The sequence below is a fragment of the Prenolepis imparis genome, unplaced genomic scaffold, assembly GCF_030444845.1.
Source record: "Prenolepis imparis isolate NDT839.2.m4 unplaced genomic scaffold, iyPreImpa1.0 SCAF_9, whole genome shotgun sequence".
In the NCBI taxonomy this organism is placed as follows: domain Eukaryota; kingdom Metazoa; phylum Arthropoda; class Insecta; order Hymenoptera; family Formicidae; genus Prenolepis; species Prenolepis imparis.
Genome location: NW_028141167.1, coordinates 8,690,566 through 8,702,864, shown reverse-complemented (window position 1 = coordinate 8,702,864; position 12,299 = coordinate 8,690,566). Strand labels below are relative to the sequence as shown.

The 12,299-nt window shown below is 27.4% G+C and overlaps 1 protein-coding gene across 1 annotated transcript in view; it reads left to right on the top strand.

Annotated features, from left to right (window-relative positions):
• LOC145940385 (translational activator of cytochrome c oxidase 1) overlaps window positions 1-12,299 on the top strand; it is a 51,944-nt gene that overhangs the window by 27,527 nt on the left and 12,118 nt on the right. The window lies entirely within an intron of this gene.

The following is a 12,299-nucleotide window of genomic DNA, read 5'->3' as shown; positions in this document are numbered from 1 at the left end:
GCATCCAGCCCTTAACTTCAACCCTCTCGAGAGAGCATGCTGCGCCACCCTTTCAATAGAATCCTGCTGATCGTCGACGCATGCAAAATATCCCAAATATTCGACGCATATTGTTTTAAAACAACGCGGCAATATTTTGTAATAATTCTAGTTGAATGATATTGAATGATTTATTTTAATCAGACGATCGATTAACAATCACCTAACCCAAAGAATTTTATATATAATAGTCCATTATTAGCGGTACAATTGAGAAGCAAGTGAACCTACACGAAAAAAAGCAATAAATCGAAAAGATGCAGTACAATTTATAGGAAATTTTCATAGAAAAGTGATTCTTCAGAAAATTGAGTTTGAAAATTGAGAAATATTGGTAATATTTTTTCGTTTTTATCTCACATAGTTTTCATTGCGATTATATCGATGATTTTTTTGCTTAACAGCCTTTTAAAATATATAAATAAAAATAAAATATTTTATTTAGAAAAATGAAAATAATTTAAATTTAAAAAAACAACTTATTTGTAATTATTTTTCAAACAAAAGGTGATATATTTTGATAGTCATTATAGGTATATTAAACAATATGTCTCGCAAGATAGTTAAAAGTTATTCCTATAACGAACAATATTTTTTTAAATACTGGAAAAATGTTTTTAATTAAACTAAAATCTGATAAAAAATTTGTTAATTTTTAAAACCGAGATTTTCTTAAATTTAAAATTTTATAACAAAATTATATTTTATAATTCTCAACTAATTTTTTTAGAGAATTTTTTACTTACTTTATTTTATCCATTTGAACAAATAACAAGCTACTTGATACATCGTTACACATAGATAGTTTAATTTAATGTTTTATTTATACGTGTTTGATTTGACGAAAGTAAAAACTTTATAAACTACATTCATAATTTTTTTATATATATTTCAAGTTGAAGTTAAATATAGAATAGTTGTACCACATACACATACACAATCCCTGTGGTAATATAACTTTTCTAAAAATTTCATTTTTCGTGAAATTACATTGAATGTTCTGTATAACATAGTGTGCGATCTCTATTCAAATAAAAATTATTTCAGATGTTAGAAAAGGGAAATTTTATCCGCTCAATATGAATTTTTCTACTCGTATCCATTTGCCATAAAATCCAATAAATTTCTTTTAAAATTTCAAAAAAAATAATTTTTAAAAGATTAAATAAAATTTCTGAAAGATTAAATATATTGATTTCGTTTTTCAAGAGTAAAAGCAGTTTGATTATGTCATCTGCAAATTATTCATTCTTATTTATTACGCAAAATACAAAAGCAAACTTTGATTCTTGGCAACAATCGATGTAATCTGTTACAAATATTCTAATAAATTATTTTATTTTAAATTATTATCTTAGATTAGATTTAATAACTGATATTCACTTCCATACAATGTTCTCACAAAAATAAAGAATTATAATAATTAATTTGATGCAATTTTATGTTATATAAAACTTTTTACAACTTTTTTAATTAACAAATAAAAAGTCAAATATATTTAATATAAACAAATTTATTTATTTGTATTGTTCCATATAACGTTCTTAATTTTGTGAGACAAATTTCTACTTTTCGGTTTGCGGTGTTTTATACTTACAATTTGTTTAAACTGTTTTGCTATATTATTTATTTCACCTCATAGTTTGTTAATGAGACATTTTCCTACTTGCGTACAAAGACCACATTTGTTTTACTCGAATGGTTTGCATGTAATTTACCGAATTACATAAGTGTTGTAAATGTACATTTCATATCGTGACGCTCATTACTGGAGTGACTTCGCAAATATGACCGACAGTTTATCTTCCCCATGCAAGTAACTGTATGTGTGGACATAACAATCCATTAATAAACGCCTCATTTGGCGAATTTATGTCAGTGTGTAAATATAAAGTTTAGACCTGTATATAACACCAAGGCTACGCGTTTTGAGACCTTGATATATCTTATATGTAATCAGAGATCTTCTCATGGCACATCAAATGTGCGCGTTAATTATGAAAATGTGGTAATTAATTATTGTAAGCCATATTTTATATTAAGTATAACTTTTAAACACGTGGTATTATTTAAATATATTTTATAAAAAATTATATATAGTTACATATTTATAATATATAAAAGTATGAATATGTTGACTAAAAAGCTGAGAATTCCGCATTTTTTTATCATTCACGATTAGAAATTATTAATCCAATTTTAGGAATATTATTATTGACGCCAATTTTATGTACCATTATTAAAATGTTTGTTGTTTTAATGTTAAATTTATTAAAAGAAATTGTACTTTAAGTTTTAAAATAATTAATTTTTGTAATATATATTACAAAAAAATTATCTTACATATAATTGTAAATATAATACATATTGAATTCTTTTCAATATCTTTCTCTCTTTTACTTTACACAAAAATATTAAAATTTTTGAAATAAGACTGATAAAACTATGTTTTGGTAAAACAATATATTATTTTTTATATGTAGTAAATAAAAATATTCTCTCTTTTGAAGAAAAATATTTTATTATTTATGAACTGCTGCTCTACTTTCAACAACTTTAAAATTACATTAGAAATAAAAAACTTAAAAATGTATGAGCCCTCGTTTTTCAAAAAAATTTTAAACGTCAAAGGAAAAATTCGTGCACACATATTATTCACATTTGACATAAATACTAATATATAATATAATTAATTTTTTTATTTCATCTCGATATTAATGATTTTTTGTGCTCAATAACATATTAGTGTTAAAGTTGTAACATCATGTTTTACAAAGGAATATTCAAAAATATGTCATAAATAAAAGTTATCCTAAATGTATATTATTCATACGCGAAACTCACGGATAGTTAAAACTTACATTTTACATTAAGAAAGTTAAATAATGCGTATAAAAGCAAGTATAACTATGTAAATCTCAATTCTGAAATGAATTCCCTGCTTGACACATCATAAATTCGTGGAGCGTAACCAACCGTGGATGAGAGAGAGAGAAAGAGAAAGAAATAAGTTTTGTGGAAATATTAATTCTCAATATATACGATGTCCGAAAACGTGCCACAAATATTTAACTCGCTAAATGTATTCCAACAATATTTCGCTTCCCCTTCCCTCTCTCGTGTTTTCCTCCCACATGCGTCGTGTATCGTTGGATGTACAATAAGAATATTTGGATTAGTCTGCATAGAATATTTTCGGAGTAAAGTATTGCCATTATTTCTTCTATAAAAGAAATCAATTTTTTAAAATAATTATTCGTTGTACATACATTTTATTTTCTCGCGTGGAATGATTAAATATATTCATTTAAAGGTCCATTTACGATGAATAAAATCAGAACAGTAAAATCGTTTGAGCGAATTTAATTTTCCACTTAACAGACATAAAATGTTCCTTTTCTCAATTATTACGCTTTTATCGTTGCTAATAAATGCACTTAACGTCATAATGACCTCAATTAATGATGGCTTACTTTGAAAATATGATTTAAATTATGTAAAATTTTTATTAATTTTATGTAATTTGTATTTTATTTTATTTTCTTTATTTATTACGGAAGAACAAAAATAATTTGAGTCGTTGTTTTGTCATAGATTTCGATGTAAAGAACTTTTCTCCTTTTCATGGATTATAAGATTTTATGGATTGATGTATCATTATTGCAATAGACAGCTTATCCAATTAGGATCATTTTTGTGCATGCATATATATACTGCTGTTTGTGAAAATTGCAACATCATGAAGGAATAATATTAGCTGTGTTGCAACTTTCACAAACAGAAGTATATACACACACACACACAATATATATATATATATATATATAATATTATTAATTTATTAGTTTTATATTTATTTCATTAAAATTATATATATAATTTTATATAGGTTTCAATAATTATTGTTGTAATATCAAAATATCATTTTATTGAGATCGCATATAGGTTTCAGCGAGTTCCAATTCTTGTCATAAAATTATTGCCTCAATCTGAAACTGGCAGAGCACATTGTCGTGATTTCGTTTATCTACGTTCATTGTGTAACTTTTATCCTTTGAAAAGAACAAACGATCGGATGAATTTCCGTTTAAATAGCACTCTTCGTATCCCTCCGGAGAAATACCTGTATTACATGCACGACCGATTTTTCCATTCACCTTTAAATCGCTCAATATATTCGAGTGGATTTCTTTTTCTGAGCTGTCTGCGAACATTACACAAGAATTTCCACGAGATCACCAATATATTATGAGTTTTACTTTATTCATCCACAATGTGCAATATTTATTGTAACTTAACTGCCAATTACAATTCAATCTTTTAGATAAACATGCATCTAAAGTTCATTTTTTTAGGAGTCTTTAAACAAAATAAAAATAAAAAGATCAATATTGCATTAATTAAAAGAGTGTACACTAACATTTGTAATTATTGTTATTAAAGAATGTACAGTAAACCTTAATTTTTTTATATTACGTATGTGATTATTCCAAAAATATGCTCCAAGTAAAATTGATGGAAGAAAACTGTACAATGGCTCTCACCTTTAATCGAGTCGTCAATATCGTGTCTGGAATATCCTCTCCAATCTCGAAACTAAACTTGCGCCAAGAAGCCATTTCTATTGATAAATAGTAAAGTCACTTTAACGCGCACGAAGGATATTCTAATTTTATTCCTGTCAGCCAAAAAAATGTTGAACCTTATTTGGGAGCTATTAGCCTAAAAGATACACGAAGATCGGTATTGAACGCGATGGTTTTGTAAAGCATCAAAATAGAAGAACGACTAGCTATCAATTCCGTCAATATTTTTCGCTATTGCCAGGCTTTTTGTCAACTGTAAAACGTATTACGTCCATCCGGTGATGTCTCAAGATGCCATTTAAGAGATAGAACATTCTTCCGTTACGTGCCTGCAATGCCATCGCCTCTTCTGGCAAATGCACTTGATAGTAATGGCAAGCGAAGTACGTACTTCTTGTAGGAAGCAATTTCGTTGTTCCGGCGTAGGACTCCAGCAATAAAAATATCGTGCCGAATAAGTAAAAGTAAAGCGCGAACTGCGAAAGATGAATAACATGTATAATTACTATATCGTGAGTTACGCTTTTGATTGGTGAAGCGAATAAATCGAATCGCCAATTCTTAAATTAGAAAGTAAAAGGGAAATAGATACGCGAAAATGTTCCGTATCATAAAAAATATAAAAAGCTCTATATAATATTAATAATTACGCGAAAGATATTTGTTTTGCAATATTTTGCTTTTTCGAAATGCTCTATAATGCTATTTTTAAATGTTTACGTATCTTTCATCAGATTTATCATTTGCCTTATAAGGTTTAATATCAAGATAAATTTCATTTTTTACGAGCGATTTGAAGAAAGAATGAAAAGGCTAGATTCAACGTAAAAATATTATTGTATATATACATATGTAGGGAAGATTCAAATTATAAATGTTTTGTTTTGTCCCCTTTTATTCTTTTATGACGTTAAAGGAATATTCAGGCTTGCTTAACTGTACAGTTAAGTTGAAATTTTATCTCAAGCTGATAAGTCCAATGAGTTCTATGCAATATTGTTATAAATACCTATATATATATATATTTATCGCAATTTAATATTAAAATCTTTAAATATACAAATTGTTGCAATTTAACAAGCAAAAATTGAATTGTCGAGAAAAAGTTAGTTGTTACATAAACAAAGGACGTTCTCTAATTTGTAAAAAGATTATTTTACAAAGGATCGCATCTGAAATCTGCAGTTACGTTGGATTCCTAGCTTTTTACGTATATAAATAATGCACCTGCATACGTTATTTTCGTTATATTTTCTTTATTCGTGTAACACCAACGCGATCAATAGAATCAATATGTATTCTAATCTGCGAGTCAGAAGAATACGGTACAATATGTGCAAATCCGTTATATTTTATAAAATTTATGCCTGTGTTATGGACCGCCACAGAAAAATTTACATATCACTTTCAAGTATTCTGAAATTGAGCTTTGCTTAACTACAATTACACAATGGAATTTCAATTTCGATAAATTGGTCAATTTGTCAATTTCGATCCACTCAGCAATTATTCGTCGTTAGCTCGACTGTGTAATTATGCACAATTCTAATTTTTATATAATTCAAGATTATGTTATTAGATTATATTATTAATCAATGAAACGTATCACTGATTTGCTGTTTCGTTTAAAGTTGACCCACCATTAAGCGTTATCAGCGATAACTTGCCGCACGATTAAATCCATAATTCTCTTATAATTGCCATATATATATGTTTACGTGCCACATGAATGAATATGGGCAAAAACGGAAATCGTTAAGCACACTGGAATATACAATGCGAGCAATTATAATATCTCATTATCAGGCGTTTCTCTTACTTCTTTGCATTGCCCTTATTTTTTATTATACTCGCATAATTAATGCTTACCACGTTAACGGTAACGAAAAGTGTCAAATTAACGTTTCTTCATTTTTGTCCTTATTCATGTCGAGTAGATAGAAGATTCTACACACGAAATAGAATAGAGGAAGGTCTAAGACTAAAGAACGTGTCTGCAAAAAGAAAGCGGCATCGATCAAACAGACTATTTTCAACGGATCGTTTTGTTATAAAATAAATCATTGAGTTCTTCTTACCCATCTTAGAGATTTTGGTCCCGTTAATTGCGCGATTACTGTCGGCAACAAGCATTTCACGATCGTGGCAAGGGGTTGCACTATAACAAAGACAATCACTTCTTTCAAGTAGACGACGAATTGTATGAAAATTAGATCTGTCATTTCACTGCGCCACTGGCGGAGATTACTCGCACAACATTTCGATACACTCGACCGACAAAATGTTGTTTGGAATACATTTGTTATAAATATCGTAACGTAGGTTACATTTTGTACGAAGAAAATTTATCATGTTTATCCAAATTTTGTAATAATCTGAAATTTGTCATGCTCGATGCATCTCTCCAACGAAACAAAAAAGCAACAAACACCTCTGTTCAAATTATATCTTTCCTTTTTAGCTACATTATTTTTTCTGTTCTTAGAACAAAATTGTAAAAAAAAGAGAAAAAAAATTAAATTTAACTGCATGTATTTTATTAAAAGAAAATAAGACCTATGAAAGACACTTGAAGAATTTATAATACATTTCGGTTATGCCTTTTAATTTGCATTTGCAAGTAACGGTGATTATGCACGCTAATTTATGATAGATCTGCTTTGAAAACCTTTTTTTATATATTGATTTCTTTTTTTCATAAGGATATTATCTCTTAAAATTACGTATATTCGTTATACAAACTGCCTTAAAGTTTCGTCGCTAAAAGAAAGTTCAGTCTTTTTCAGTGTTTCAACACTTTCAGATGTACTAAATTTTCGCGATGACTTTCTGGAATTAATCAGACCAGAGAAATGTGAAAACGTAAGAAAGGAGCGACAAAAGTATAATGAAGTTATTTCTAAGAGAAATAAGATGTTATACGTGTTATCTATTTTTTTATGATTTTATATTTACGGCAAGTTTTTGTAACAATTTTTCTTCCTCTTCCCGCGATGATGAATTTCTTGTTCTGCATTGCTCGCAACATCTATCATATGCTCTGTGATGTTTTGTACATTATTGTAGAAATAATTAATGCGATTATACGTATACTAGTATGCGCGAAATTGTAAGCGATGGTATTATTACATTTGCATAACGCATAACTATATATTATAGAGCGCATAAGATAAATAATTATCTGTTTTGTTATATTTACATATTGTATTAAATATCATCGTCACGGGACGAAAACTTATGCCAAAAATGATTAGATATGAAACTTATGTTTTAAAACATAGGAATTTGCTATTTTACAAGCGCAGTAAAAAATTAATTAATAATTTTTTTATTACAAACTAAAAAATTAAATTTAAAATGTAAAAAAATATTCCTCAAAAAGAGTAAAAAGTAAAGTTATATAAAATTTTTTTCTAATATACTTTGGAATCCATATCATTTAATCATCAAAAAAATTAATAATAACTCTTTATGATCTATAAATTAGTGCAAAAAAAATAGATCATAAAATTTTCTCGAAAATATAAAGAAAAAAGTTAATTTCATAGAAGCAATAACATTTCAGAAGATTTAAAGTATTATTCGAGACAGTTCAAGAAATTGTTTTCTCTCTAATGGTTTTATCTCTGTATTTATCCGTCCAATTTTATATCTTTCAGCATCAAGAAAATAAAATTATCCTTTTGTAGCGTAGGTTATCTTATTGTTAGATTTCTTGCACGATTTAAAGCTGTTTGTCATTTTTAATTTGACGATTTCTTATCTTAACTTACTGTAATTTTCTCGCAAATTAATACTCATTTTGCGAGTGAGTGTGTAATTTATATTAATATCTTTCTACACAAATTACGGTACTCGCGAAGTTCTTACATTAAACGCAAAACATTATTTATGGATTTTTAACACCATTTTAACATCAGTTCTCTACACATATAGTTTTTAATGAAAATATTAAGTAAATTCTAAGAAGTATTTAAATTAGCGTTTAAATTATATTTAGAAAATACTTTGTGTTTTTGAAAATAAATTTCTATCTATTCTTATTGCTCTTTCTTATATCTCTCGTTGTTTTGCTGCGTAGTTGCCATGGAATTCCTAGTTTCCATAATTGCTCTTGGAGAACTGTTGAAGTGAAGAACGTCTCTTCTCCGCATGTTCATTACCTTAAGGAACCAAGAAATCTCATTGAGATGCTATAGTCTCTCGAGCTGCATTGGTATCCTGAGCAAACCGAATAGAAATAGGAATTATAGCAAATAATTTTATGCGTATAATTGTGTAATTGCATAAATTTACAAGTTAGTTAATTCTTCTATACTAAAGACTAAAGAGAGACTATGCAAAGTTAATTCTTCTTTGTGTAAAGAAAGAATGCTAACGTTCACTAAATTTTCGCATGCAATTTTGCTCTTGTCTTCGGGATTTTCGAGACCGAAAGGTGTAGATGAGAGAATTTGCCAAATTAGACTGTCGCAAGTAAGTAGAATCTCTTTAAAGTCTACACTGAGGGAACCATTTCTTATATAATCTCTAGTCGAGATTTACATGACAATCTAATTTGACAAGCTCTCATGCACTGTTTATGCAAACATCTGATAATGTTCAGAATAAAATACACTTTGAAATTTCAATTAAAAATAAATATGCAAATATTTTACATTAAAAATGTTATTTTCTATTTTTTTTTATATTTTTTAATTCTTATATTTTCCAAGTTTTGAACTATTTAAGTTAATTCCCAACGAGTAGTAAGTTTAATTTAAATTTTAGCAAAATACACACACAAATATACATACAGAAATTCGGAAAAAGTTTTATCAATGAGCATATAAGGTTTGTCACACGCACAATAATTTTCATCGAATTTTTAGTTGAGGTTCAAAATAAATTTTCATTGAATATTTATCGAACATTATAAGTATATCCTCTTTAATCCGTATGTCATTTCTGAATATTTCGCCATATTCCGGCATACACTACGAGAACTCTCCTGTGCGTAAAACGTTTATTTATGTCAGATATAGTGGATGCTGCAAGTGTCAGCACAAAGGATAAAAGCTGTCATCTCAGTGCAATGGCACAAATCCTGCAGCTGATATAGAAAGATGGACTCGAAGACGATAGAAATCGATAGCGATTGCATGCATGACTTGACATTTCTGTTGCAGAACGTTCTTTTATGATTCGCTAAAATCAAATTTAACAGCTTTACATTTTCGGGAAATTATTGCTTGAAATAAGAAACTGAGTTTTTTAACTAATTTTTTTGATATAATTTTTTTTTACAGTACTTCACAAAGTCTTTACTAGTAGTTCTCGAAATAAATTTGAAGAAGAAACTTTAAGAGAGAAACTTTAAGAATTAACAATATAATAAAAAAATAAGAATGTTTTATAATCTTAAGTTTTAAATGAAAATATTACAAAATAATTAATATATTATGTGGGATAATATGAAATTATAAAATGCATACATATGTCCTTTGTCTTTCTTTGAAAAAGTTTTTTTCAGGTTTTAAAGTCAATTTCTTTAAAACTTTCGTAATTTCTTTTAAACTTTAATAATTTTTATTTAATATTTCTCTTGCTTATATAATTTATTATTTAAATATTTAAATATTAAATTATTTATAATTTATATTTAATTAACGCCACTAAGATTCTCGTTGTACAAAATATTTTGTGTTACTAAATATTAAAACTTTGAAGCTATAATAATATTTCTACAAGAGTGATTGCCAAATTAATGATATAATATACATATAATAAATATTTTTCAAAACTTGAAAATATGAACAAATAATACTTCATTCTGCGAGTTACTTTTGAGCTTCAAGAAAGCTTTTAATATCAGTATTAAAAATGTCGACAGAAACTCTTCGCGGAATTGAATAAAACGATTCTTTTCTTTTCTTCCAACATTTGCGGAAATGCTGACAAAAGTACATTATGCGGAAAAAATTGATCTAAAAGAAAATTCAGGATGAAATAACCATAGGAAATTATTCCTGATCATAAAGTTATTGTTTGTTCATATTCTCAAATTTCGCGTTATTAATGACTTCGATACTTTTTTTAGATTCAAAAAAATATATATGAGATTTTTTTATCCTAGATAAAATACATTTTTGCGAATTTCTTGATTAATTTTAAATCGAGATATTTTACAAAAATATCAATTGATTGGCATTGATTGATTTTAAGTTATAAGCAATCAGAAATGAAGTAACTATTTAAAAATTAAGCTGCTAATGGATAAGAAAAATTTATTTTTAACTAGTTTTCAACAAACTGTATTGGAGTAAAACTTTATTAAATTCTGAAAAAAATGCCGCTTTTCATCAAATTTTCAATACGTAAATGAGAAAGAGAAACTTTACATTATTTTATTTAGGATTTATAATTTTACATTAAAATGCAAAACTATGCAATGGCTTCTCTAAAATCTATGTTGCGTGCATGATTAATAGTGCAAAATAACCGGCATAATATTCCAGCAAATGTGTTCATGAGCTTTCAAGTGCAGGAAATCAATCGATCCAATCCCCTCTCTAATTTCAAATTAGAAATTAGCCTAGATAGATAGAAAATTGGCGATAATAGGAATAGATGGTATATGCATAATTTCAATGATCAGGAAAATGGCTGTCTTACACGTGCGGTATTAATAATTTTTTGCCAAGACAAATCTCTTTTTTGTTAAAAAAAATCTTTAAAAAATTATGCACAAATAGTTTTTACCTTAATTTTCATCTTATGAAGAAGATTTCTGTGATCTTAATAATTAATGCGCATATTCCTAAATTATTACTATGTAAAAAAATTAAAATTAATTCTCTTTTCTTTAAATTATCGTATCGTCATTAAACAAAGCACAAATATCTAGAAAACTTTTTTCGTTAAATCACTCTTAGGCGATAATATAATGTTCTTTGCAACAAAAATACGCATACGATAATCTTTAATATTATTCAAAATATCTCACTATTTAAATTGCTTTGCTGTAATTTGTAATTTATAAGTACTATTATTATAAAAGTCCACTTAGATTAAACCTAACAGAATCCAGTTACCGGAGTATCAATGTGATACTAAAAGTCTAAAGGCCGACACATAAAAAAAACGTAAGCGGTAAGACTTAAGACTTAAGAATTTCATCCATACGGAATTCGCAAAGATGCTTAAGTTTCAAAATAGCTTCCTTACTACTCGACCGTGATTGATCGATTCACTTAAGTCTTAAGTCTTACTACTTACGTTTTTTTGTATGTGCCATGGCCTTAACTTCTGCTTGAATTATCTTTGAGATTCGAATTATCCTTCTAATATACTAGTCATGAAAGGACGGATCATGCTTATACCGCTTTTCATATTTTAAGTTGCTTTATATAGCAACCATCTCACATGCACGGACATACACACATACATTATTTACGATTCATCTGTACGATTTAAAAGCTATAAACTTATAAATAATTTCGCATTAAATATTTCTCGCTTCTTATTAACATCGAGAAGAGAGAAAGAGGAGAAAGATGTTCATTGTGCACATAATACGTATCTCATTTAAAACAAAATAAGCATAATCACTTTACATATAATACAGAAATATTAAATATTAAATTGAATATTAAAATAAAAAGAAAATAAAAAATTGTTATATCGATTATTTTT